The sequence below is a fragment of the Neovison vison genome, chromosome 6, assembly GCF_020171115.1.
Source record: "Neovison vison isolate M4711 chromosome 6, ASM_NN_V1, whole genome shotgun sequence".
Taxonomy (NCBI): domain Eukaryota; kingdom Metazoa; phylum Chordata; class Mammalia; order Carnivora; family Mustelidae; genus Neogale; species Neogale vison.
In genome coordinates, this window is record NC_058096.1 from 80,018,159 (window position 1) to 80,045,073 (window position 26,915).

The 26,915-nt window shown below is 35.7% G+C and overlaps 1 protein-coding gene across 1 annotated transcript in view; it reads right to left on the bottom strand.

The window, feature by feature from the left end:
- Nucleotides 1-26,915, bottom strand: part of GPR149 (G protein-coupled receptor 149) — a 72,226-nt gene that overhangs the window by 36,910 nt on the left and 8,401 nt on the right. The window lies entirely within an intron of this gene.

The following is a 26,915-nucleotide window of genomic DNA, read 5'->3' on the forward strand; positions in this document are numbered from 1 at the left end:
CAGGTCATGATCCCAGGGTCCTGGGATTGAGCCCCAGAGACTCTCTGCTCAGTGGGGAGCCTGCTTCTGTCTGCCACTTCCCCTGCTTGTGCTCCCTCTCTCTCTCTAGTCCTCTCTCCTTTGAAAAAAAAGTAAAGATGTGAATTGGCAATGGAACATATGCTTATAAAGCATTTCTGTAGGCCAGTATGAGCAGTATGGTTTGGGCTAGAGTATGTTCATGCTGTGCTCTGCAATTGTTTTTCTTATTTTTACAGCTTTGTTAAAATATAATGTACATACTGCTTAACTCACTCACTGTAAACATACAGCACAATGATTTCTAGTCAATTTATATTGTTGCACAACAATCGCCACAATCCAGTTTTAGAACATTTCCAACTATCCCCCTGGAAAAAATATCCTCTTGTCCATTTATAGTTAGTTAATCCCTGTTCCAGCTTCTAGCCCCTGGAAACCATTACTCTGCTTTGTGTTGCTATAGATTTAAATCTTATGGACATTCCATGTGGAATTTTACAATATGTAGTCTTTTGAGTCTGGCTTCTCTTCCTTTGTGTAGTGTTTCTGAAGTTTTTCCATGTGGTAGTATGTATTGATAATTCACTCCTTTTTATTGCTGAATAGAATCCCACTGTATGGGTATACCACGTCTTTTATCTGTTCTTTGCTCAGTGGACATTTGGATTGCTTGTAGCTTTTGGCTATTATGAATAGTGCTGCTGTAAACATTCATGTACATGGCTTTGTATGAACATGTGTTTTCATCCTAGCAGCAGAATTGCTGTGCTATATAAGTTCATGTTTAACTTTTTTGGAGACCACCAAATTTTTTTCCAAAGTGTGCATAAAATTTTACATTCCCACTAGCAGTGTATGAATGTGGAGGTTTCTTTATATCCTTGTCAGCACTTACTACTGTGTATCTTTTTGATTGTAGTTTTTCTATTGGGGGTGTTGTGATAGCTAGTTATGGTTTTGACTTGTATTTCTCTAATGATGTTGAGGATCTTTTCATGGGCTTATTAACCATTCTATATCTTCTTTATAAAAATTGGGTAGTTTTTTTCTTCTCATAATTGTAAGTATTCTTTACATATTATGGATTCAAATCCTTTATCAGATGTATGATTTGCAAATATTTTTTCCCAGTCTGTGGCCTATCTATTAATTTTCTTAATGGTATCCTTTGAAGCATGAAAGTTATTTACTTACCTACTTTTATAAATTAAAGTTATTTATTTATTTACTTTGATGTTCAGTTTTATCAATCTATCCTTTTATGAATTCTGTTTTGGTGTCATATCTAAGAACTCTTTGATTAACTCAAGGTCATAAATATTTATATCTTGTGTTTTCTACAAGTTTTGTGGCTTTAATTCTTATATTTATACCTTTGATCTATTTTGAGTTAACTTTTATGTATGATCTCAAGTAAGGTGTAGTTTATTTTTTGCATATGGATATCTAATTATGAGCACCATTGTTTGAATAGTCTATATCCTTTACCTATTGATTTATTTGACCTTCTCATCAAAAATCAGTTGCCCATTAATGTAATTTTTCCCCTAGACTCTTAATTCTGTTTCATTTATCTGTACGTCTGTCATTATGTCAGTACCAAGCTATCTTGAATACTGTGTCTTTATAGGAAGTTTTTTTTTTTTTTTTTTATAGGAAGTTTTGAAATCAGAACATGCAAGACCTCCAACTTGTTCTCCCTTTTGTGCTGCTATTTTTAGCACTGTTTACATTTAAAAAGTACAAGATTTAAACACAAAATCAATCCTGGGGTGTGTGTGTGTGTGTGTGTGTGTGTGTGTTTTCTGTTTACTACCACAATTTACTACCCCCATCTACCAACAACAAAATCAACAATAACAACAAAATGACAAAAAGAAAAACATTCTTTAACCCTCTAACATTTTTTAGAAAATAAAGATTAAGGTGCCTGGGTCGCTCAGTCATTAAGCGTCTGCCTTCGGCTCAGGTCATGATCCCAGGGTCCTGGGATCGAGCCCCACATTGGGCTCCCTCCTCTGCTGGGAAGCCTGCATTTCCCTCTGTCACTCCCCCTACTTACATTCCCTTTCTCACTGTCTCTCTCTATCCAAATAAATAAATAAAATTTAAAAAAAAAGGCAAATAAATAAAGATTAGGCACAAGTGGCAAGTGAATATAAATGTTTTTGTTTGGGTATATAGTTTACACTAGTTAGTTCTTTTTTTTAAAAAAGAAAAGATTCTATTTATTTATTTGAGAGAGAGAGAGAACAAGTGGTGGGGAGGGGCAGAAGGGGAGGGAGAGACAGAGACAGAGAGAGAGTCAGACTCTCTGCTGAGCAGGAAGCCCAACGCAGAGCTAGATTCCAGGACCCAAAGATCATGACCTGAGCCCAATGCAGACCCTTAACCTTAACCACTTAACCGAGTGAGCCACCCAGGTGTCCCTATTTAGTTTAGTTTAGGTTTTTTTTTTTTTACTAAGACCTCTGGTAAAGTGTATATGTTTTATTATTGGTGAAACGTGTAATCATCAGTGGTGTGTAGTTCCTAGGGAATTGAACTTTTATTCAAGCAGTCTACTTCCAGAGAGTTAACTGCATGCATTTAATTGTACTGAAGAAACCCAAGTAATTAATTGCTAAATTATTGTTTGGTGGGAAGATTTTTTCTACTATTTGAACTGATGCCCATTTCCCCCCAAACCCCTCTGTTGTTATAGTCATTTAATGTAAATAGGGAACAAATCAAAATTAAATTAAATAAAAAGGAAAGTTGTCCTTTTTTCAAGGGAACTGCTTTTATATTCTTCATATATTTATGTGATTACATTAAATTATTTATGTGATTTATTGAAGTAAAAAACATTAATTAATATTGATATTAATAAAACCATATATCGAAAAGGTATTTGTACCTCTATGTTTTTGGAGCATTATTTAGATTAGCCAAAATATGGAAGCAACCCAATTGATCATCCATAGATGAAAAGATAAAGTAGATATACACACACACACACACACACATGCACAAACACACACAATAGAATATTACTCAGCCATAAAAATGAGTGAAATCTTCCCATTTGCAACAACATGGATGGACCTAGGGAGTGTAATGCTAAGTGAAATAAGTCAGAGAAAGCAGATACCATATGATTTCACTCATTGGTGGAATTTAAGAAACAAATGAACAAACCAAGAAAAAGAAAAATGAGAAAATATACTCTTAAACACAGAGAACAAACTGGTGGTTACCAGAGGGGACGGTGGGTGGGAGGATGGATGAAACATAAAGTAGATTGATGAGCATTGAGAAATATATAGAATTGTTTAATAGTGCTGTACTCCTAAAACTAATGTAACACTGTATATTAATAAAAACAAAACCAATATTATTTCATCTAAGGCTCCATTAAAATTCCCTTTTACATGAAAAAAACATTAAGAGATTATTATGATACATTCTTTGTCATAATTATTGTGCTCTCCTCTATTCTCACCCCAGTATGTAGATACAATATGCCATGTTCAGTTTACTGGTAAGAGGTCAAATATGAAAACACAGTGCTTCTCTCACAATATGGAAATACTAAGGTACAAATAATCGGTTAACTCATAAATGAAGTGATTTTATTATCTAGAAGACTATCTTCATTATTATTAGGTTTGTTCAAAGAACCAAGACAAATCTATTTGCTGAATCTTCTTGAGGCACTTTGTGATTCTCTTTGAACTTTAATTTAACTAAAATGTTGAAATAATAGCTCATTAAAGATTAAAAATAGAAATAAACATTTATACTGATGAGAATCCTACTATGGCTGAGAAAAATAGAGGTCACTCTTTCATCATGTTCTTCAGTAAATAGGCTCTTTTATTCTGCAAATATCCTTTTAATGCCTCCCCAGATCAATTTCTCTTTTTCCATCCTTCTTTTAGAAATTAACATGTTTTTGGGGCACCTGGGTGGCTCATTCATTAAGCGTTCTGCCTTTAGCTCAGGTCATGATCCCAGAGTTCTGGGATCAAGTCTTGCATTGCACTCCTGCTCAGTGGGAAGCCTGCTTCTCCCTCTCCTACTCCCCCTGCTTGTGTTCTCTCTCTCGCTGTGTCTCTGTCAAATAAATAAATAAAATTGTAAAAAAAAAAAATTAACATGTTTCAAATTTAATATTCCTAATAGTTAACATAAATTCATTATTTCAAGCTCAAATTTGCTGTGCCTAAGTAAATTAAGTCCAGGCTGCCAATATCTAAGTCTATAAAAGCATTTATGGGTTAAATTATTCATATAGAGTTTTATTTTTTAAGTCCATTAGCTTAACCACCTTGCTATTAGACTGTATGTCCAAATAAGTCTCAAGCAAACCCAAATCCAACATCTGAGCTAGGTCAATATCAGATACAGGATTTTAAAGTAGGAACATTAAAGTCAATGTCTAAGCTCTGGAGCAGGAAAATTTGGAAGAAAATTTCTACAGTTGTTGTATTTTTGGGGTCCAGCAGATACTAGCCCTAAACCAGTAGTTTTCAAGTCTAGGTATTCACCAGAATCTCTTCAGGAAGACTTTTAAAGTATAAATAGCAGGATTCCACACTCAGAAATTTTGATTTAATTAGTCTAGCTGGGGACTGAGCATCATTAGGTGATTTTTTTTTAAAGATTTTATTTATTTATTTGTCAGAGAGAGAGAGAGAGAGAGAATGAGCAAGCACAGGTAGATCAGCAGGCAGAGGCAGAGGGAGAAGCAGGCTCCCCACCAAGCAAGGAGCCCGATATGGGACTCCATTCCAGGACACTGGGATCATGACCAGAGCTGAAGGCAGCCACTCAACCAACTGAGCCACCCAGGCATCCCTAGGTGATTCTAATGTATAGTCAAGTTTAAGGACCATTGCTCTAAATAAAACCTCAAAAATGCAGCTGAGTGTGATATCATGACTGACATAAGTGAGATTTTTTTTTGTTGGGTTAATATATATTCAGTACAACATGGAAGCCATTGGGAGAAGGTTACTGCAGAATCAAGGTGCAGTTACTGAACTTTGATACCTGTGGCTATTCATGTGAGTTTATCTCTTTCATTCACACTGCCATGACCTAACAGAAAAAAATCTGAAAAATTGATGTGTTCATGTTGCTCATCACATACTTGCTTTTCACGTGACTTTCAGATCAGGAGTCACTATATCGTTTAGACTTGAGAAACTGAGCTTTTCCAGCTAACATTATTCTTGAGTGCCAACAAAATAAGGTTTTACTGTTTACATTGCTATATTTTCAAGTTCATTCAGTTCTGTTGGTCTCCAAATACTTAGGGTTTAATTTTTCTTATAACCCATTATTATTTTGAAATGCCCCCTACCATACCAGAAGTGTCTACTACTTTAAGATATTAAATATAAAGTCATTATATTTGGTGGTGGTGGGAGTAGGGAGCTGCAAAATAAAACAGACTTTAAGATATATGGTGTGGAACTAACCTAACAACTTAGTAAGATCTGATTGGAGAAATAAAGGTGATGATTTGAAGTCCATTTATGTAAAAGCAGTGAAGTCATATGTTAAATCATAGCATTGAAAATTGAATTTGATGATATGCACTGTTTTATTTTGATAAGAGAATGACCATTTTTATTTATTTTTTAAAGTTTTTATTTGAATTCCAGTTAATTATACTTTTTTTAAAAGATTTGATTACTTCTTTTCATGAACTTTTTAAGAATATGCATTTGTCTTTACTAGAGAGTAAGGGGAAATATTATTCTCAACCTAAATGAATCAAATTGATGTTAACATTGCCCATTTTGCTGCCCAACTACTTCTATTATACTCTAAACAATAAGAAATCTTCCAATAAAAGTTATTCTGCTAAAAGCTAGTAAGATTTTTTCAACATAAGGAGATAATCTATTTCCCTTCAGGTTTTCAAGGTTTCTTATAACTATGGTATTATGAGAGATAAGGAAATATTTAAAAACTGGGTATTAGAAAAGGAAGACAGGCCTCTGGCCCCTTTATGCTTTGAGATTTGTCAATAAGGTTGAACAAGAGTAGGAATAATTGAGTCTCTACTATATAGCTTCATTTGGGTAAGATATGGTTACAATGGCCTTTCAGTCATGAGTAAGGCCCAGCTACTTCAATAAGCGACATTCTCCGGGCAATTCTAGGGAGCTTAGCCAGATGTAGCAGAGCTTAGCCAGGAGTGGGTGGTGTAGAAAATACTCTGAAATCCAGGAAGGCTGATGATTGGAACAGGAGATCTGCCTATGGAAACACCAACATAGCACCAGGACGCTCCATATCCCTTTGCCAAAATCATTTTGCAGAAAGCCAATTAAAAGATCAATTTGTCGGGGCGCCTGGGTGGCTCAATGGGTTAGGGCCTCTGCCTTCGGCTCAGGTCATGATCCTGGGGTCCTGGGATTGAGCCCCGCGTCGGGCTCTCGGCTCTGCAGGGAGCCTGCTTCCTCCCCTCTCTCTCTCTCTCTGCCTGCCTCTCTGCCTACTTGTGATCTCTGTCTGTCAAATGGATAAATAAAATCTTAAAAAAAAAAAAAAGATCAATTTGTCAAAAGTAGCAATTACCAAGTGCTGATCCTGAGAAATAGTCCTCTTGAATGTATTCAATTAAGAAATTTTATTCTAGCTGTATTTTAAATAACATTCAATTCATTAAATGCTGAGGGTCATATGGGTCTTTAAGTTTTCTTATGAGTATATTCTTGAAGAATATTTTTGTAGGTAGAATTTAATATATTCAAGAATATATTCTTGATCATATTTAAGTAAGACATATTCTTGAACATATTCTCAATAAAATATCTCCAAATTCATTTACTGCATTCAAAAAGAATGTAGCTTAAATTATTGATATATTGATAAATTTATTGATTTTAGTAAATTAGTCATTCAGAAAGTAACTCCTTCGGGGAATTGGCTTTTGGCAATTTGCTCTGTCTTCTGTGTGAGCTGGAATTGGGAGATAGGATGAGGGCTGAAATGGAGTGTCAAGATCTGGAAAAAGTAGAAAATGGCTCTAGTTTAGAATGTAGTGAGGGTATCTCAGGACTCAGTGCGCAGGCCCTATGTCTGGGGCCAGCCTGCAGGAAAAGGGATACTATAATAAGCCTGAATGAATGGAGGCATTTATAGCCTACTAAAACCCAAATTGCTCTGAAAATAAATAGCAAGGCTGGATTTGCTGAAGATGAAATGAGTTGACCCAGCTGTGAGAGAACTGGGGAAGGTGGAAGCTCAGAAAACAGGCATGGGGCTGAGAAATTCCACTGAGCTGGCCACATTTAAACCATTTCAGACTGCACACTATCATTTCTGCTTTTTCTAACTCATGGGTTATCCCAAGATAGGCGACAATGCGATTTGGCTGAAGCTGCAAGCACCTGCTTCTATATAGATTTCTTTCCTTGAAAGAAACCAGTATTTGCAGTTACTTTGTTTCAGTCCCTGGCAGTGAATATGGGGCACAGTACTGGGCACACTGAAGTAGTTTCAAAAAAATGCTTGTTGATATAATATGTGGACTCTTGAAAACTCTTTCCAATCATTTGAGGCTTTACCATGGTAAAGTTCTGATTTATGCTTTGTATGGCAAATTCCCCAGTACTCAGAATCCCATATTCCATAGGCAGATGCTTGAGAAACAGAGATAGTACAGTCAGACTTTGACCTTTGAGGAGGAAATAAAGTTAAATTGCAAGATACTTGATTGAAAACATGTCCTCTACATCAGAGTGCTGAAATTTCAAAGGAAGTTTAGAAATTCTTTTTTTTTTTTCAATTTATTTGACAGACAGAGATTACAAGTAGGCAGAGAGGCAGGCAGAGAGAGAGGGAAGCAGGCTCCCTGCTGAGCAGAGAGCCCCATATGTGGCTCAGTCCCAGGACCAAGAGATCATGACCTGAGCCGAAAGCAGAGGCTTAACCCACTGAGCCACCCAGGCACCCCAGAAATTCTTGAAGATTAAAAAGCTCCAGGCACTTCCCTAAAGCCTCAGGTGTGTTGTTATTTCTAATAAACTAAACTTGAAAGAAGTAAAGTTATAAATAACTCTTACCAGTAAAGCAAAGGCATAGACATTTTCTTATGTAGAAACATTTTCAGGCTCTAATTATAGGAACACCTCAAACATTTAAAAAAAAAAAAACTATTCAAACCAAAATCTGTTTGCCTTATCAATACTGCCTCAAGGTGCATAGCTTTATAGTAGATATAAACAACTTCAATAAGAAATAACAACCCAGGGAGCGCCTCTATGGCGCTCAGTGGGTTAAGCATCTGCCTTGGGTCCTGGAATGGAGTCCCACCTTTTCTGCTTCTCCCTCTTCCTCAGCCCTTCCATCTCCCTATGCCCTTTCTCCTTTCCCTCTGATTCTCCCCATCCACTCGTGCTGTCTCTCGCTTTCTTTCTCTCTCTCAAATAAATAATTAAAATATTTTTAAAAAGAAAAAAAAAGAAAGAAAGAAATAACAACTGAGGCAATTATATAGTTTCCATGGAAGTCCAAAAGTTGGGCTTACAAACCTGGAATAAGGAAAACCTGAGTATTTTGGAGAGAGAAACTTTTTAAAGTGAAATCTGGGGACTGGGCAGTATATGAAAGAATTAAAGGCCACAGCATTTTAGGGCTGGAAAAGACCTGAGGTTACCTAGTTCCAACCTTGAGTTCTTCCTCAAATTTCTCATTCTTCAAGTGAGAAAACAAAGGCAAAGAACCTTCCCAATGTCATAGAACCAGAGCTAGAGTCCAAATTCTGCCCAGCAACAAGAAACATATCCAAGGTTCTGGGTTTATGTGCCTTTATGTATGATTACTCCGTGCCATGTAGGATCCACGATTGGAACTCCATCATCAGAATGTTGGCTATTTTTGGCAATAGAATAACTATGGAAAAGTTTTTAGTGCTTCTCATAAGCAGGAAAGGGTGATATATGAGCCATTATTGACTCTTTTTCACCTTCTCTCCTACCAACTTTCTTCTATGAACCTCCCCAAATGGGCATAATAAATAGACTACAGTTTTGAATGCATGTTACTTGTTTTGTGAGTGTGGTTGTGTGCATGCTTGTGTTTTGAGAAATTCTATTTCTTTTTTTTAATATAAAGATTTTTATTTATTTGACAGAGAGAGAGATAGAGAGCACAAGTAGGCATAGAGAGGGAGAAATAGGCTCTCTGCTGAGCAGACAGCCTGACGTGGGACCCAATCCCAGGACCCTGGGACCATGACCTGATCCGAAGGCAACCGCCTAACTGACCGAGCCACCCGGGTGCCAGAGAAATACTATTTCTTAAGGGATATGAGCATGTAGTACATATCTAAGCTATGGGTTATATATGGGTCATTCTGTGTCTGGGGACTTGGTGTTTAGATGTTGTTAGTTGAGAAGTTATTCGCTGGAAACAAACTTGTAGTATGTCTGCTATATAACGGGGAAAGAATGATGAATTTGAAGGTTATTTCACTTGGTTTTTGTACCCTAACCTTGGGGACCCTTTGGAGATGGAAAATCCAGAGTAGGCATCCACATTTTTATAATGGTGCTGAGTACTAGGAAGCTTAAAACTCAGAAGAGGAACTCTTACATAGGCAGGAAGTTATTTGTAAATATTTCAATGAACGAAACAGTGTCCTCTTTGTGAATTACTGCCTGGTCTTCTCACAGAGAGGGGGGGTAGTGAGTAGGCAAGAGGGGAGATAAAAGTGAGTCCTAGAATCTGACACTCTGGGTAGAGTCTTGACTAGGCTCTTTATAGCTGTGTGATTTGGGGGGAACTCCTGCTTTGTCTATTTACCATAAAGTCTACACATAGATTCTCCCTGTAGGAACTGGTTGAGAGACAGGCATAAATCTGAAGACCTCCAGTGCATATCCAAGGCAATAACTGTCACAAACTTCTGTAACTTTCTGACCCTGGTGCAGATAAGCAGAATGCCTAATGACTCATAACAAATATTAGTTGAATGAATTCATGAATACATGCATATTTAATTAACAACAAACACCTAATGTTTCATACTTTTAGCTTGTTTCATAATACCTTGTGAAGTGAGTATTTTTATCTCCCCTTTCAGTTGAGGGTATTGAGGGTCACAAAAAGGTTGAACAATAGTTACGGATCAGAACTAGAAACTGCCAGCTTTGAAGCACATGACTCTGACTCCAGAGATCCACAGTTCAACCCACACAATTACAAAGAGCTAGATGTCATTTCTGAAGACCCAAGAATACCGGTTCATCTTTGTTTGTAAAAGTATACCCTCAGCATGACAAATTCCCACCCAAATGATTCACATCTGACCTCATCTACTCTGCTGTGGGAGAAGGATGGTGCTGTCTCATGGTGCAGCTCCATGATCATAGGAAAGTGCTACTTGATTGATGTTTTAAGATGTTAGAGTTCTGGTGGGGCCTGTACTCACCTCTCTGACTACCTAAGAAACCTTCTGTAATGTACACCAATTCCTTAAGACAATGTGCATCATTCCTCAGGAGAGAACACTTCTCATTCTTTGATGCCCACTGGGGCTTGCCTCAGAGAGACTGTGCATTCTATCTGGGCAAGATATCCCTGTGAAAGATGTTGCTGAAGAAAATACAGGACTAGGGACAAAAAAGAAATATGGCGACTGCCAACTTAATCCTCATGGAGCTGACACTAAGATTTGGTTATTTAAAAAAGCATTAATTTACAGTTTTTCTTGCAAGGGCATTTCTAATTAATAAAGTTGGAGATGTCTGAATAAGAGACTCAGTGTTTTTAAAATGGTATAATAATCTATGTATTTTCTTCCTAATCACCTGGGATCAATTCAACTTTTCTCTTTCAGAAGGAGTTGAAGTGTATTTTTCTCTTTGTTCCTTTTTCTCATGGAAATATCCAGGAGAATCTCAGGATTATGCTAACCACATGTTAAATTTTAAAACGTGTAACTAAATAAATATATAAACAAGACTTATCACTGCAATTTTTGAACCAAAATTTTATACCAAAATGTAATGTTGAAAGTTCCTGGACTTTTCATGCCTTTGTGTATTGTAATGTGTTCTCGTCATCCCACCCCTTTCTGGAGGGTGGACTGTTACTCCTTTCACGGCTCATAATGAAAGTTGTGATAATTTCTGCTCTCCCTTTGGCAGAATTACCTGTGTCTGTAGCACCTTTTCACAAACTGCAGTCATCAGTTTTCTTGAAATACTGTCATTATCTGTACCCTTCCGCCCTTCTTGGTCTCTGAATAACTTGAGAGCAAGTTATCTTATTGCCTTTGAATCTTACATTAGTACCTAAGCCCTGGGCTCAATGAATAGTTATTGAGTGAATGATATAGGCACAGTCAGTACCCTTATACTCTCCTCACACTACCGAAGGTCAAGATGCAGTGACTCAAACCTGACTGGATGAAAGCATAGGTCAGATCTCATGTCTCCTTTAATTTTGGTAGAGTAGGAGTCAGTGAGCCTAAATAATTTTCCTAGTTCAGTCATTTGCCATCTCTGGACATCTTGTTAAACTGCAAAAAGCTGTACCTTCTCCTGCCTCATGGGAATGGTGGAAAATAAATAAGACCACATCTAAAGAACCAGGGTTTCTTATTAGAGAGTACATTATTATTATCACATCAAGCAAGCTCTCCAGAGTGCTGAAAAATCTATTCTGAGAAGAAAAAAACAACCTGGAAACATTTTCATTCTACCAGTGATGTCTTCTATTATTAAACAGTACACATCCTGTGAACCCCTATGGTATGATTCTAGAAGAATGAAGCAAAGGATAAGATAAATGTGGAAAAAAATAAGCCCAAGTATTATTTTTGTGGAAGACCACTGGTTTGTTGTAACTTGCTTCAACGTGTACAGAAGTATTTAAAATAAAGAAATAATAATTTTTGGCCCACTTTGAGTTGGAGGAAAGGATGCTGATATGTGAACTGTACACAGTTTCTAATAAAGTGCATTAAAAAATACCATTGGTTTTTCAGATGGTTTTGAAAAATCATGCTTCAGTTAATAAATTATTTGGAAAATATCAATGATTCTCTGTTACCTTACACTGAAAACACATTTACATTTAGTTTTTCTCATCTATGAAAATGAACTGTGGCACAAAATAATTGTGAATTGCTGTGTAAAGAACAATGTTCCAAAATATATGTATTCTTCTGAATTATAATTTGTGGAGCAAGAATCAATTTGGAACCCAATTTTCCTTTTGTTTTTCCTGAGTGTATCAGGAGAATTCAAATAACTTATTTCTGCTCTGTCTCTCCTTAGTTTTCCACCACACTACAAGCTTTTATTTCTCAGTTCTCTGGGTTTCTAAATACTTGGGTCTGCAACTGTGCTTTTACCTGAGGACTCACTTAGGGATGACTTTCTGTTACCTTGGAAGTGATATTCAGAAAACATAGCCATGGCCCCTTTCCCCAGAAAGGCCTCTAGGAATATCTGAGAGAGAGTGGTTCAGCCCCAGATCATGTATTCTTTTATTCATCATTATGGAGCACTAAGTTCCCAGAAGGCACCATACAGGACTCTGGGAGACACAAAGATTCAATTGTAAAGATGGCAAATGCATAATTACAAAAACGTATACTTAAAGACAGGGTAGAAAGAGAGAAATGCATTTAAAAAGGCACAGAGGAGGGTGCCTGGGTGGCTCAGTGGGTTAAGCCTCTGCCTTGGGCTCAGGTCATGATCTCAGGGTCCTGGGATCGAGACCCTATTAAATAAATAAGATCTTAAAAAAAAAAAAAAAGGCACAGAAGAAAAAAACAATCCCTTATAGGAGGGGTAGAGTGCATCCAACCAAACTTACTAAAGTCACCTGGGAAATGGTCCAGATCATTTTTGGAAATGCCCTTATCTCCTATGAGTCTTCCCTTCTCACAGGGGTAACAGTGGGTCTGCTGGGATCATCATATAGGAAAGCAAATGTTTTGTAGATGTTTTAGGCAGACTAAAGCCTACTGGGTTTGGTTGGCACTAATCTTGAATTGGGACTGAGGAGGATGGAATTTGAGTCCTGAGTGTCTCTGATTTCTTCTTTATAATAACCTGATTTTGGCAGTAATGGATGCAAAGGAAAAAATGCACTTCAGCTATTTAAAGAAGCTTTAGAACATAGATGCTGTAGAGCAGCTCCATCCAACAACTTCCTGCAATGATGGAAATGTTCTATGATTTCACACTCCAATGAAGTAGCCACTAAACACATGCCACTAGTCATATTTCAAGCAAGTTGAAATGTGGTCAGTAATACTGAGGAAAGATACTGAGGAAAGAAACTGAGGAAATAATTTTTAAATTTTATTTAATTTTAATTCAAATTTAAGTCTAGGGGCACCCGAGTGGCTCGGTCATTAAGCGTCTGCTTTCGGCTCAGATGCATGATCCCAGGGTTCTGGGATCGAACACTGCATTGTTCTCCCTGCTCAGTGGGAAGCCTGCTTCTCCCTCTCCCACTCCTTCTGCTTGTGTTCCCTCTCTCTCTGTGTCTCTCTTTGTCAAATAAATAAATGAAATCTTTAAAAATAAAATAAAATAAATTTAAGTCTAGACATATGTGGGTAGTGGCTACATTACTGGCCAGTGCCTCTTTACAGCACTGAAGACCTGATCCCAGAAAACCGAGATGGAGCAGCCAATTGAGAATAACTGAATTAACAAGTATGAGTTATTTTAAAATACAATGGGGAGAAAGTTTTGGATACTATAAAACTTAGCCCAAATCTAAGTGTTTTAAACGTTCCAATTATATAGATATGCAGAAGTTCATTGACTAGCATTAGCCAGTCAGTTGTCAGAAGCCTCATGATAATTGTTTTCTAACTAGCATTACAACTCCCCAATGATTAGTTTCTGTCTACCAGTTATCACTCAAGCTGAGTCCTCCCTTCTTGCTTTATAAGAAAAGTAATTGCTTTCTTATAGGCCACAGGTCTGAAATATATTGTCTTAGATCCAGCAAGTCTGTAATTCTTGTATATGCAAAACTATAGTGAGGAAGAAATTTTTTTAAATTGGAATGTTTTAGAAGGAAAAGTGAGTGCAGGGATACTCACCTGATAGGAAGCTAAAATAGGCCTGGAGATATGACCTAAAAAAGCATGTAAATAATACCCTTAAGAGGTATTTTTATTCTTTGGATGTGAACAGAAAGGTAAGGAGGTAGATTTGGAAAATATCTTTTAAATCAGATTGTTCAATAATTTCTAGACCAAGACTAAAACCATCAAAGCCTAAAAAAATCATATACTCTGCCAAAAGGTGATGTTTTCTTTTTTTTTTTTAAGATTTTATTTATTTATTTGACAGACAGAGATCACAAGTAGGCAGAGAGGCAAGCAGAGAGAGAGATAGAGAGAGGAGGAAGCAGGCTCCCTGCTAAGCAGAGAGCCCAATGCGGGACTTGATCCCAGGACCCTGAGATCATGACCTGAGCCGAAGGCAGAGGTTTATCCCAGTGAGCCACCCAGGCACCCCAAAAGGTGATGTTTTCTAAACCTTAATGTGTACAGCCAAAAAACCCAGATGTGGGAAGTTAGAAAATCCTGTAAAAGTAATTTCTTGATAGGAAAACACAGCTAGAGGATTCAGAATATTTATTTAATATTTGAAAGTGGTATGTTTCTTGACTGTTTATACTTTCCCTGATGCCTTAGGCTCAGGTAGGGAATTATAAATGTGCTGATGTGTGTCTAGCTTTGAACCTAAATCTAAGTAGTACTGAAGTGGTTAGGATTTTCTAAGGGTCTCACTGGAACACTTAATTCCAGGCAAGGTTTTTTGTTTGTTTGTTTGTTTGTTTGTTTGTTTTTGTTTTTTTAAATGTTTAATGTTGCCCAGATGAGCTTCAACTTATAAATTAAATTAATTAAATTTTTCCTTCGTATTAACTTCCATCTCTTATTTGGGAATCTTTGTTTAGTATGGGATCAATATAACTATTGCCATTTTATAACTGAGACACAGGGATAAAGTCAAGCAATTAATTAATTGTCAAGGAATACCACATTACTGGTTTCTATATTTAGGAATTTATATTTTCAAGATACAAGATATAGTTAAAGAAACAGTATTCTTAATTATATATACTCTACTATATGCACACTACTATATGTCTAATGCACACACAAAATATATATATGTATATATACACATTATGTTTAATATATAAATATATATATGTATACAATATATATGTGTATATTGTGTGTGTATATGTGTGACTTTTAACTTAATTGTAATGGGAGGCTTTAAAGTTTCTTTTTTTTTTTTTTAAGTTTCTATCTATAATGAGTTGATGTTATTATTCTTTTGCTTGAAAGGCTCCCTAAACCTAAAACTTGTTACAACTCAGTATATGAACTATCCATCTAAAATGAACATTATGTAATTTGACAAGATGTCATATTCAGATGGTTTAAAATCTAAATTATGTCTGAAGGTGGATAAAATATCATGATTCTATAAACATAATTTCAAAGAAAGCTTAACACTAATAAAATATTTTTAGGAATATAAATATTAAGATCAGATTTTTATTATATATGTAAGGACTTTGTAGGGGATAGAGATTCTTTCTCTCTTCTCTTTGTCTTTTTAACCCTTTAAGTCTTCATCAGTCATTTCCAACAGTCTGTGGTAGGGAAGGAGACAGGTTTAAAAAAAGAGAGAGAGGGAGAGAGAGAATGATTTCTTTAGTCAGGTCCTTCTTATTTCAAAGAATATAATTTTTTAAAAAGATTTTCATTTATTTATTTGACAGAGAGATTGGGTGCACACACAAGCAGGGGAAGCAGCAGGCAGAAGGAGAAGGAGAAGCAGGCTCCCCGCAGAGCAGGGAACCTGACATGGGGCTTGATCCCAGGACCCTGGGATCATGACCTGAGCCAAAGGCAGACGCTTAACGACTAAGCCATCCAGGCACCCCTCAAAGAATATAATTTTTAAAAAGATCATTAATTATTGAACCAGAAGATACAGCCTTGAGTTTTAAGCTTACAACACTAGCCACATAACGTGGGTGTTTGCATATTTCCCAGTGTTTTGTTGTCTATTGAGAATGGTGGGGGGGGGGAAGTATTTCTACTTTAGACCCTGCATTTGAAATGGATGCAAATTCAATCCCTACTGTTTGGGAAAAATTGGGAGTCAAGCCAAGCTAAGAAGACCAAATGCCTAAATCAGTTGTCGGTTGGTAAAGGACAGACTCATAAATGGTAAAATGGAGAAAGAATGAGATTCTAAGAAGAGATAGAGTGAAACATAGCAAAAAAAAAAAAAGGCAGGGAGGGAAGAGTGCAGAACAGCTTGGACACTATGGCTCATGTGATCAGACACTGGTTGTTGTTGCACATGTTTTATGTTGAATGAAGTGTGCCAGTGGTATACTGAAACTGGCTTATACTGACCCATAAAAATTTCAGCAATCTTGAGAGCCAATATAAAAAGTATATTATATAAACTTAAACTAAATTACATTAGAATGATAATGAATATTCAAAATTCACCTTTTTCTGCTTTATTACATTTTGTTATTATATATGCTCTTGAAATTATTTGCACCTATTATATGTATATATTGGAAATACTAAAATAATGTGCTGCTGCACATTTCTTCCTAACTGCATTCAGTGATGTTACATTGGTAGCTTGAATACATAAATATTCAAATACAAAAACAAATATTGTTTTTGTTAATTTTACAAAAACCTATGTCCATATGAACACATTGCTAAAGCCCCTCCCAGCCTTGGAAGAGATCAGGTTCTAGGGTGGCACTGTCCAATAGAACTGCATTGATGGAAAGGTTTTATATTTTTGTTGTCCAGCACAGTAGAAGCCACTAGTCATATTTGGATATTAAGCTCTGGAACTGTGAGTAGTGCAACTGAGGAACTGAATTTTAAATAAAAAATAAATTAAATTTTTAAAAGATTTATTTATTTATTTTAGGGTTAGAAAAAGGGCAGTGGGAGAGGGAGAGAGATAATCCCAAACAGATTCCCTGCTGAGTGTGGAGCCCTCTGCAGGGCTCTATCTCATGACCCATGCGATCATTACCTGAGCTGAAATATAAGTAGGACACCTGACTGATTGAGCCACCCAGGTGCCCCTAATTAATTTACATTTAAATAGATCCATGTGAGAAGTGGCAACTATATTGAACAGTGCAATTCTAAGGTGTGTGGCCAAGAGTGGAATTGCTAGGATGTGAGGCATGTATATATTTAACTTTTGTAGATGTTCCCAGACTGTTTCTCATCAACTCTTGGCATTGTTAGATGGTTTAGTTTTGGCTATTCTTGTGGGTGTGCAATGGTGTCTTTTGCTATTTTAATTGAGATTTCCAGATTGTTAATGATGTGGTATACCTTTATATATGTGTATGGTTATTTTTATTTCCTCTTATTTGAAGTATGACTTTAAATCTCTGGTCATATACTATTGGGTTGTCTGTCATTTTCATAGTCATTTACTGGTGTTCTTTTTAAAATATATATTCTAAATGCAAGTCCTTTGTTGATGATATATTTTGCAAATATCTACACATAGAGAGTTTTTAAAAACACTATTCAAATCTTGCTGTAGACCAATTAAATAAGAATTTCTGTTGGTGGGACATTTTTAAAGGTTCCCTAGGTGATACTAATCTGCCTGTGTGAGGAGAATGGATAGAAGTTAGTGTAAGAAATGACTGCTAACTATGAAAATTATCTCTCTGAAGCAGTTATGATGTGCATATGTAGACTAGCTCTGGAATCAAATAGCCTGAGTTTGCTCCTAGGCTCTGATAGACGTTTCTGTGCTACAGTTTTTCCATCTGTAAAATTGGATAATAATATCTACCAGATAGTCTTTGTGAATACTAAATGAGCAATTATATATGTAATTATATATGTAAAGTGCTTAGAACTGTATGTGTTACACAGTTCTGAGCAAGTGCCCAGTGAGTATTAGTTATCATCATATTATTATCATTATTACTATCATTATCATGATCAAAATATTAAATTACCTGCTTTGCAAAGTAGTGAGAGCCAATATCTTCTTTAATGAGAAAGTATCAGAAACCTTTCACCAAGATCAAGAATAAAGCAAGGATGCCCTGTCTCTTCCACTATTCAAAATTGTTCTGGAGGTATTAGCCAAGGCAACCAGACAAGAGAAATTAAAAATAGGTGTAAGAATTGATAAAAAAAAATAAAACCAAAAAACTATCTCTATTTGATGACGATATAATAGTATACTTAGAAAACCCTAGATAATCAATAATTTTATTTAAACAATAAAATAATTTGGTAGTGTAGCAGAAGTAACAGGCAGAAATCAATATCCTTAATATACACAAGCAATAACCAGTTAGGGAACATAATGGTAGAAGAACCTCATTTACAATGAAAACAAAGAAGATTGAGTATTTTGGAATAAGCTGAATGAAAAGTTATAAAACTTGTAGAAAGAAAGTTTTAAAATCTTCCAGGAGAAAGATAACAAGAGTAGACTAGAAGAAATGGAAAGACATCCCATATTCTTGGAGAGGACAACAAAACATTATTAGAATGTCAGCTCTCTCTGAACTAATTTATAAATTTAACACACCTTGATAAAGCTTTTTTGTGGTATTGGACAAGTTGAAAGTGAATTAGATAGGAAGCAGAAGTTCAAGAATAGCATGAAAAATACTGAAAAAGAAAAAAATACTGGGGATGGGGGGGTAGAAACCAACCCTACCAGATATTAAAACTCACTATAATAGCCTCTCCAATTAAAACAGTGAGATAATAGATGAATAGGTAGTGGAACAGAATAGAAGGCACAGAAATAGACCCAACTAGGTTTGGAAATGTAGTATAAGATAAAAATGATATCTCAAAATACTGTGAGTAATGATGGCATTTTAAAGAAATTAAACTTTTTGGGGCACCTGGGTGGTTCAGTGGGTTAAAGCCTCTGTCTTCGGCTCAGGTCATGATCCCAGGGTCCTGGAATCAAACCCCGCATCAGGCTCTCTGCTCGGCGGGGAGCCTGCTTCTCCCTCTTCCTCTGCCGGTCCCTCTGCCTACTTGTGCTCGCTCTCTCTCTCTCTGTCAAATAAATAAATAAAATCTTAGAAAAAAAAATCAAAGGATAAAGGGACAAAAACCTGATAGAAAAATAAGGAAAAGATAAGAACAATTTATAAAAAATAAAAAGACAAAAAGGGGCTCTTAAACATATGAAAACTATTCAGACCCATTTATAATTACATAACTATAACTTAAAACAATTCTGAGATTGTCTCTCAGGCTGACAAAAGTTTAAAAACACCATAATATAGTTACTGAGGTTGTGAGGAAAGGAGTCCTCTGTTACATATTGCTAATGGGAGTGCAAATTGATATGACCCTTCTGGGAGCAAATTTGGCAATTCCTAACAAAACTACACTTATTTTTGATACAAAAATCCTAATTTTGAGAATTTATTTTGAAGATACACCTCCAGCAACATGCAAATACATATGCATGATGTTTACTGCAGTATTTTTTGATTGTAAAATATTAGAAACACCATAAAGCCCATATAAGAGAGTGATTGAACTAACTATGGCATATCCACACTATGGATAATTATGTGGCTATAAAAATGAAATATCTCTATGAACTGATAGGGAGTGACTTCTATGATATGCTGGGGTTTTTTTTTTTTTTTGGTTTGTTTGCTTTTTTAAAGATTTTTATTTGTTTGTCAGAGAGAGAGAGAAAGAGAGAGAGAGAGCATGCACGTAAGCAGGAGGAACAGCAGGCAGAGGGAGAGAAGTCTCCCCTTTGAGTAAGGAGTCTGATGTGGGTCTCAATCCCAGGATCCTGGGATCATGACCTGAGCCTGCTTAACCAACTGTGCCACCCAGGCATCCCTATGATGCACTGTTTAGTGGAAAAAGTGAAGTGCAAAAGAGTATTTGCAAGGAAGAAGGAGATATAAGAAGGTATGCATATATCTGCTCATCTTGCAAAAAAAAAATACAGGTTTGTTAAACCAGAAACTATGAGATTTATTATGCACAGAGGATAGGTAGGTACAGGATGGAAAGAATGGGAAAATGGGAAGGGAAGAAGGAATGAGAGGAAAGCATATATCTTATGTGGTTTTGACTCTTAGAATCATGGTAATGTTTCATATACCCAAACATAAATAATCAAAATCAAAAAGAAAGTGGGAGGAACTCAAAATGTAATATAAAATGAAGGGAATGAAAATGAAAATAACTAACCTAACTAAGTTGGGAAGATCATATTTTGACTGTAAACTATAAGGTTAAAGATGAAGAGAACTATACACAATTACTATACTTCAGTTAGTACTTTTTTTTCTCACAGGAGTGTAGGTTCACTATTCTAAATCTACTTTATATGTACACCAGGATTGAGCAAATAAGTAAATATATTTATGGAGAGTGAGAGAGCCAGTTGTCTCACTGCCAGAAAAAGAAGTAACAAATAAGAAAAGGGAAAGGCATGAATGAATCCATTGGTATTTGATCAGACTTAGAGGTATTAGTGCAAACCCATGGTATTAAATTATTTATACAGAGGAACTTTTATAGAAATATAGATGTGTACATGATTATACATGCATCCGTCTCCTAGATCTGTCCAATGATAAGGTCTAAAAGCAATACACCCCAGTAGCAATGGGCATACCTAGCACCCAATGTTGGTTTCTAAATACCATTTTCCAATAAAAGAAACAGAACTCCTTGGGAAAATGGTTGATTCTAAGGATGGGTCAGGAATAATATAAGATGAGGCTGGAATATCTTGTGCTGCTAGAAACACCCTGAAAGAGCTTCCAGTGGCCAATCTACGACAACTGGAGTAACAAAATAAGAATAATAATGTGACTTATAAATTATAGATTAAAACAAGATCTTTGAGCCCATACTGATATAAATAAATAAGCAAGTGGAAGAAGAGAGATAGCTTTTTCTTACAGGTGAATTCCAATAATAAATAGAAAAGAAATGATAGAAATAGAAAATTACCTTCATATAATCATTTTAAGCAAGATTCATCAATTAAAGCTGAAATTAGTGAGGAAAAGTATGACATGAAACAGAATATTTGAATAGTTTCATAGTGTCTTACCATAAGATACTTATAAATTACAAGGGGAAAAATAGTAACTTTACATGGAGAAATCTGGAATACATCACCTTTAGAAAATCACCATCATAGGACATTATCAACATCATATACCTCTTGATCTTATGATATGGGAAGGGCAAACATCACTTCTGTGTTATTCTTGCCAAAAATGTGTTACTTCAGTTGCAATAGAAAGCATAACACAATTGAAGGATATTCCAGAAACAAAACTAGCCAGTTCAAAAGTTGCCTAAGCCATAGAAGACATGACTGAAGAACTGCTATAGATTGGAAGAGACTGAGGAGTAATACCAACAGATGCAACATGGGATCTGGGTTTAGATTCTGGACCAAAAAGAGGACATAAGTAGGACAACTGGCAAAATTGAAATAAGGTTTATAAATCATTTGTTAATTTCCTGATAATTACATTATTGTCATATGACATTAGTAGAAGCTGAATGAAGTCTATATTAGAACTCTCTATACCATTTTTGAAACTGTTTTGTAAGTCTAAAATTAGTTCACAATAAAAAGTTTGAAAAGTGTAGTGAATTTCCAGGCATTTGAGTTCAAGTAAGGGATAATCACTTAATAGGAGGTCATAGAAGAGATTCAAGCCCATATATGGGAAGTTCCAGTACATAGCCTTCTAAGGTCTCCTTAAACCAGGAGGTGTTTTTGAGAATATTAACAAAATTCTTAGCTTCAAGGATGAATTATAAAATTCCACACAAACTTTGATCCGGTGGTAATCCCCTTGAATTTGTAGAAAGTCAGCAATTAAACAGCTCAGTTTTACTTCATTTCAGCAAATGATATATGCTGGGAGGTTATGAAATATTTGAAGTAGTTTACAATGAAAACCCTACCTTCAACTATCAAGACTTTAAGTACTTGAGAACGAATTTACATTCACAGATGAGTTTTCAGCTATACTCCAAACAGCCATTCTAAACTGTACCAGATAATCTCAAAAAGTGCTTGAACAATTTAAAGCAGATGGGAATTATACTGTTATACAAAGAAAAGGGATTCCAAGAGAGTATATGCAATGTGATCCTGTTTTTGTCAAAAATAAGAATATATGCATGGGAAAGAGCCTGAAGTTTTATATAATAAGCGTAAATAGTGGTTAACTTTTGGTAGTTTGAATTGGGTGTTCTCTCTTTGTTTAATAGCAATTCCTAAATTTTCTACAATAATTATATTATTTTATAATCACAAGACAATAAAAGTTATAAGTGTTTATAAAAAAAAGTGGGGCGCCTGGGTGGCTCAGTGGGTTAAAGGCCTGCCTTCAGCTCAGGTCATGATTCCAGGGTCCTGGTATCGAGTCCTGCATTGGGCTCCCTGCTTGGTGGGGAGCCTGCTTTCTCCCCCTCTCTCTCTGCCTGCTTCTCTGCCCACTTGTGATCTCAGTCTGTCAAATAAATAAATAAAATTAAAAAAAAAAAGAAAACAGTGTAACAGTGAGTAATGAACTGACTGCTATAACACTGGATGTAGCTAAATATAAGATATGTATACTCTGACAGTCATTAGTGTTAGAATGACTGCCCTCAGGCTACAAATAGAAGGTAGTAAGTGAATTTTTCCCCTATGATCACTTCAGTTAAAAATGTCAAAAAGAGAACAGGTTTAAGCATTTGCAGTTACTAAGTTAACAGCATCACAGAAAACCACTAATATTTTATGCCTGACTTTACTTTTAATAGTCTATATTTTTTAATGAAAAGAAGCACTGTTTTTAGGTCAGATAAGAGATATGTGTACAGGTAGCCCCCTCACTCATCCAGGTATCACTTTCTGTGGTATCAGTTACCCACAGTCAATCATGGTCCAGAAGCAGGTAATCCTCCTGAGATATTATCAGAAGGTCAGTGGTAGCCTAATGCTGCATCACACTGCCAAATCACTCACCTCACTTCCTCTCATCATATAACATTTTATCATCTCACATCATCACAAGCAGGGGGAGGACAGTACAGTAAGATATTTTAAAAATTGAGAGAGTGACCACTTTCACGTAACTTTTGTTACAGTATATTATTGTAGTTGTAGTTATTATTACTCTTACTGTGCATAATTTATAAATTAGACCGTATCTAAATATGTTTGTATGGGGGGAAAAACGGTATATGTAGGGTTTCTGTGCTATCTGCAGTTTCAGGCATCCACTAGGGGTCTTGGAATATATCCCCCACAGGTAAGGGAAGACTACTATATTGGAGTATTTTCTTCTAGTTTTATTTTACTTTATGAGGCATATATTAAATGGAAGGAATTAACTTTGCCCTGCCCTTTAAACTAGTATTTATCTTCCAGGAATGAGATGCTAATGCAGTACTTCTTAAATTTTAATGTGCATTTGAACCAGCTAGGGATTTTGACTCTATAGGTCTGGGATGGGACTTGTTATTTTCATTAGAGACAACTAGGGGTTTGTCAGAAATTCAGAATCCTGGAGCCCACCTCAGAATTACTCAGTCACAGTCTGCCTTTTAACAAGCTCTCCATTTGACTTATTTGTACAGTAAAATTTGGGAAGCGCTAGTTCAAAGAACCCAAATAATCTAGTTTGACTTGGTTTCTGCAGTTTTTTAAATGAAAATTATTTAAAGAAATAATATTTAAAAGTTATAGAAGCCAATGCTGCTGTTTCACTCTGTTAGCAAACCCAACTTTGCTTTGTAAAACTATTTTTAGATAGTTATAATATTTTCCTTAAAATGAGAATAAAATTTCTTTGATGCTCAGGTGACTTTATTTTTATTTTTTTTTTAAGAATTTTATTTTTTTGACAGAGAGAGATCACAAGTAGGCAGAGAGGCAGGCAGAGAGAGAGGAGGAAGCAGGCTCCCCGCTGAGCAGAGAGCCCGATGTGGGGCTCAATCCCAGGACCCTGGGACCATGACCTGAACCGAAGGCAGAGGCTTTAACCCACTGAGCCACCCAGGCACCCCACTCAGGTGACTTTAAAATTAGTTCTTGTTTGTTTATTCATCCTTTCGCTAAATGATTTGTATAGCTGATGAAATGTAATCACTTCCCCCTGGTTTGGTCTCTCCTTTGAGGATTGTTTCAGACTCTGTTTTTCTATATTTTACTGGCACAATGGAGGACCTTTCACTTTTCAGATATTTTGATGGGATTAGAAAGGGGATTAAGAGGCATGGTTACAGCATATCTTTGTTTCTGATTTATCATATTAAATGAGTTTCTAGAGCTTTAAGATAACACATTAAAAGAAAAGAAAATGGAATGCATTGATGGGCTTTGCATTAGAAGAGAAATTAGAGTGGTCACCCACAAGCCGCCAAATTATTTTATAAGTCCAATTTTCTTTATTCATAGATGACAAAATTTTTAGGTTCTGGAAAATCATTATTTCATTTGAGGAACAGTCACACCACAGCTACCAAATTAAAACTTTGTAACTGAAGAGCTCTGACATTTCTATTTTTTATGAATATTTTAACAGTGAACTTCTTAGAATCCTACCTACTAGGAATCCAAAAAGAAGTAATTGAGTGGTTAAGTTTAACACTAAATTTCAGTCTTACAAGCATTTGCAACTCTGATAAATTTTACTAGATCACATTTAAACCTACTGAAGCCATTCTTTTATCATCTTCTTTACACCTTAACCTTGATCTGATGCTTTCACTTCTTCTAGGATTTCCAACAAAATACACTGAGAATTTGTCTACTAACATAAACTCTAAACAACATGTATTGTCAAAATAAGACTCACTAAATATATTTTAAATCAAGCCTGCTTTTTTTTATCCCAAGAACAAAGAATACACACTACATATTGTAGAGCAATTAAATATGAACTGATAGATGGAGCCTAAATATTTGAAAGTACAACTGTAACAATCAGAATAGATAGTATTTTTCTAAACTTACTACAGTGTCCACTGCAGTTTAATGTATCACTTTAGGATACATAAGTTAACATTGGTTTCAGAGCGAAGAAGGTATTTGGGAGAAAAGGATGAAATGAAAGTGCTTTCTAAGTCACCATCTACTCCCATGAAATATCTGGTGATGAAGAATAGGTTGCGGGTTAAAACCTATTGGTCATGGAGAAGTTTTCGTAATCTTTTCCACCCTAAATGTATTTGGGTTACGTGTTAACTTTCAAGTCAGAGGAAGTCTTGCTAAAGGCAGGTCATATCAATAACAGCAGCCTATAATTTAAGGATTTCGTACTACTGTTTGAAAATTTATAATAGTATTTCATTTAATTTCAGTTAGTCTCTGAAAATATAAATTTTATCTTTCCTGCATGTTCTCTATTTTATCACTAATCACTTTTTTCACAACCACCATTTTAGGTCAATTTTCCAAACTACTTGTTCTTCACAGATATTAAAATATTCTTACTTACGCAAATCCTTGTTGTTGAAAGGTATTGATTGGTATTTGGTCTGGATTGATCAAAATTTTGTGCTTTCTATATATCATTTTCTTAATTTTTAGAGGCTTATGGGTAGCTTGTGTTTCATTGTGCTCATAGTACAGTATATTATGTATAAAGTGTCTGATCTTTTCATAAATTTCTAGGATAGTTAATCAAACTCCAAACTATAATCAAGACTTTCAAACCAGGACTATAAATTGTGATATTTTAGATGATAATTTCCAATATTTTGACAAAATACATTAAAAAAATGAAGTTATTTAAAGTAATTTTGAGTGGGGAAAAAAACAAGTACCAGAAGCTTAGGTACAGTATGACAGCATCTTTAGATAGTTCAAAATAAGCAAAACTAAATAATATTTTGTGTTAGAAATGTACTTACTTGTGATAAAACAATAAAACAAAAAGTATGAGCAAGATTAAAGATAGCCGCAATTCCTAAGGGGTAAGCATGGGGATAAGACAGACAAGATAGCTGCAAATTATTGGGATACACACACACATACACACACAAGACATTTTGTCATGAATATTACTTAACAATTTTTAAGTGCAAGAAAACGAGGAGGCTTGGATTATTCAGGAACAAATTGATGATGAAACTCTAGGGATTGTCCTCTATACTAGGGCACCATTTTGGACGGAACTTGATCCTAGGACCCTAGGATCATGACCTGAGCCAAAGGCAGATAGTTAACTGACTGATCCACCCAAGCACCCCTATCCAACTTACTTTTTAAATGGTGATATTAGAATAAGACTAGTAGCTTTAATTATCACAGAGAATAAAGGAAGTCTCAGAGTATTCTGCCTATATTCATATTTGGTGTTATGTGGTCTTATTTTGATCAATGAATGCATTATTCCTTGCACATATTTCTGGAATTATGTTTTTGTTTTGACAGTGGGCTTTTATTTCCATTGAATCTTATAAAAAAAAAAAGCCTCCTCTCCCTAGTAAATCAGTAGTGTGGGAAGCAAGGGCAATTTTAATTACCAGATATGAGAGTTTGGAGTAAAGAACAATCTCATACCAATATTACACTACAGTTTTAATAAAATAAGAAGTATCCCTCATTATTCTAGGCAGGCTGGAACCTAGGAGAAAACGGGATGAAATTAAGGTGCAAATTCTTTCAGTTTTATAAAACATAAAGCCATTCTTCTGTCCTCAAAGGGATAGAACATTTAGCAGAGCTTGCAGAGGCTCCCTTGGGTCTATTCTGGAATAGAACCCCCCCCCAGCCCTGAGTACTAGAGGGACTAGTTATAGCAAGACTAATAGGCAAGCTGTCTAGTATAGTTGCAACTGGACT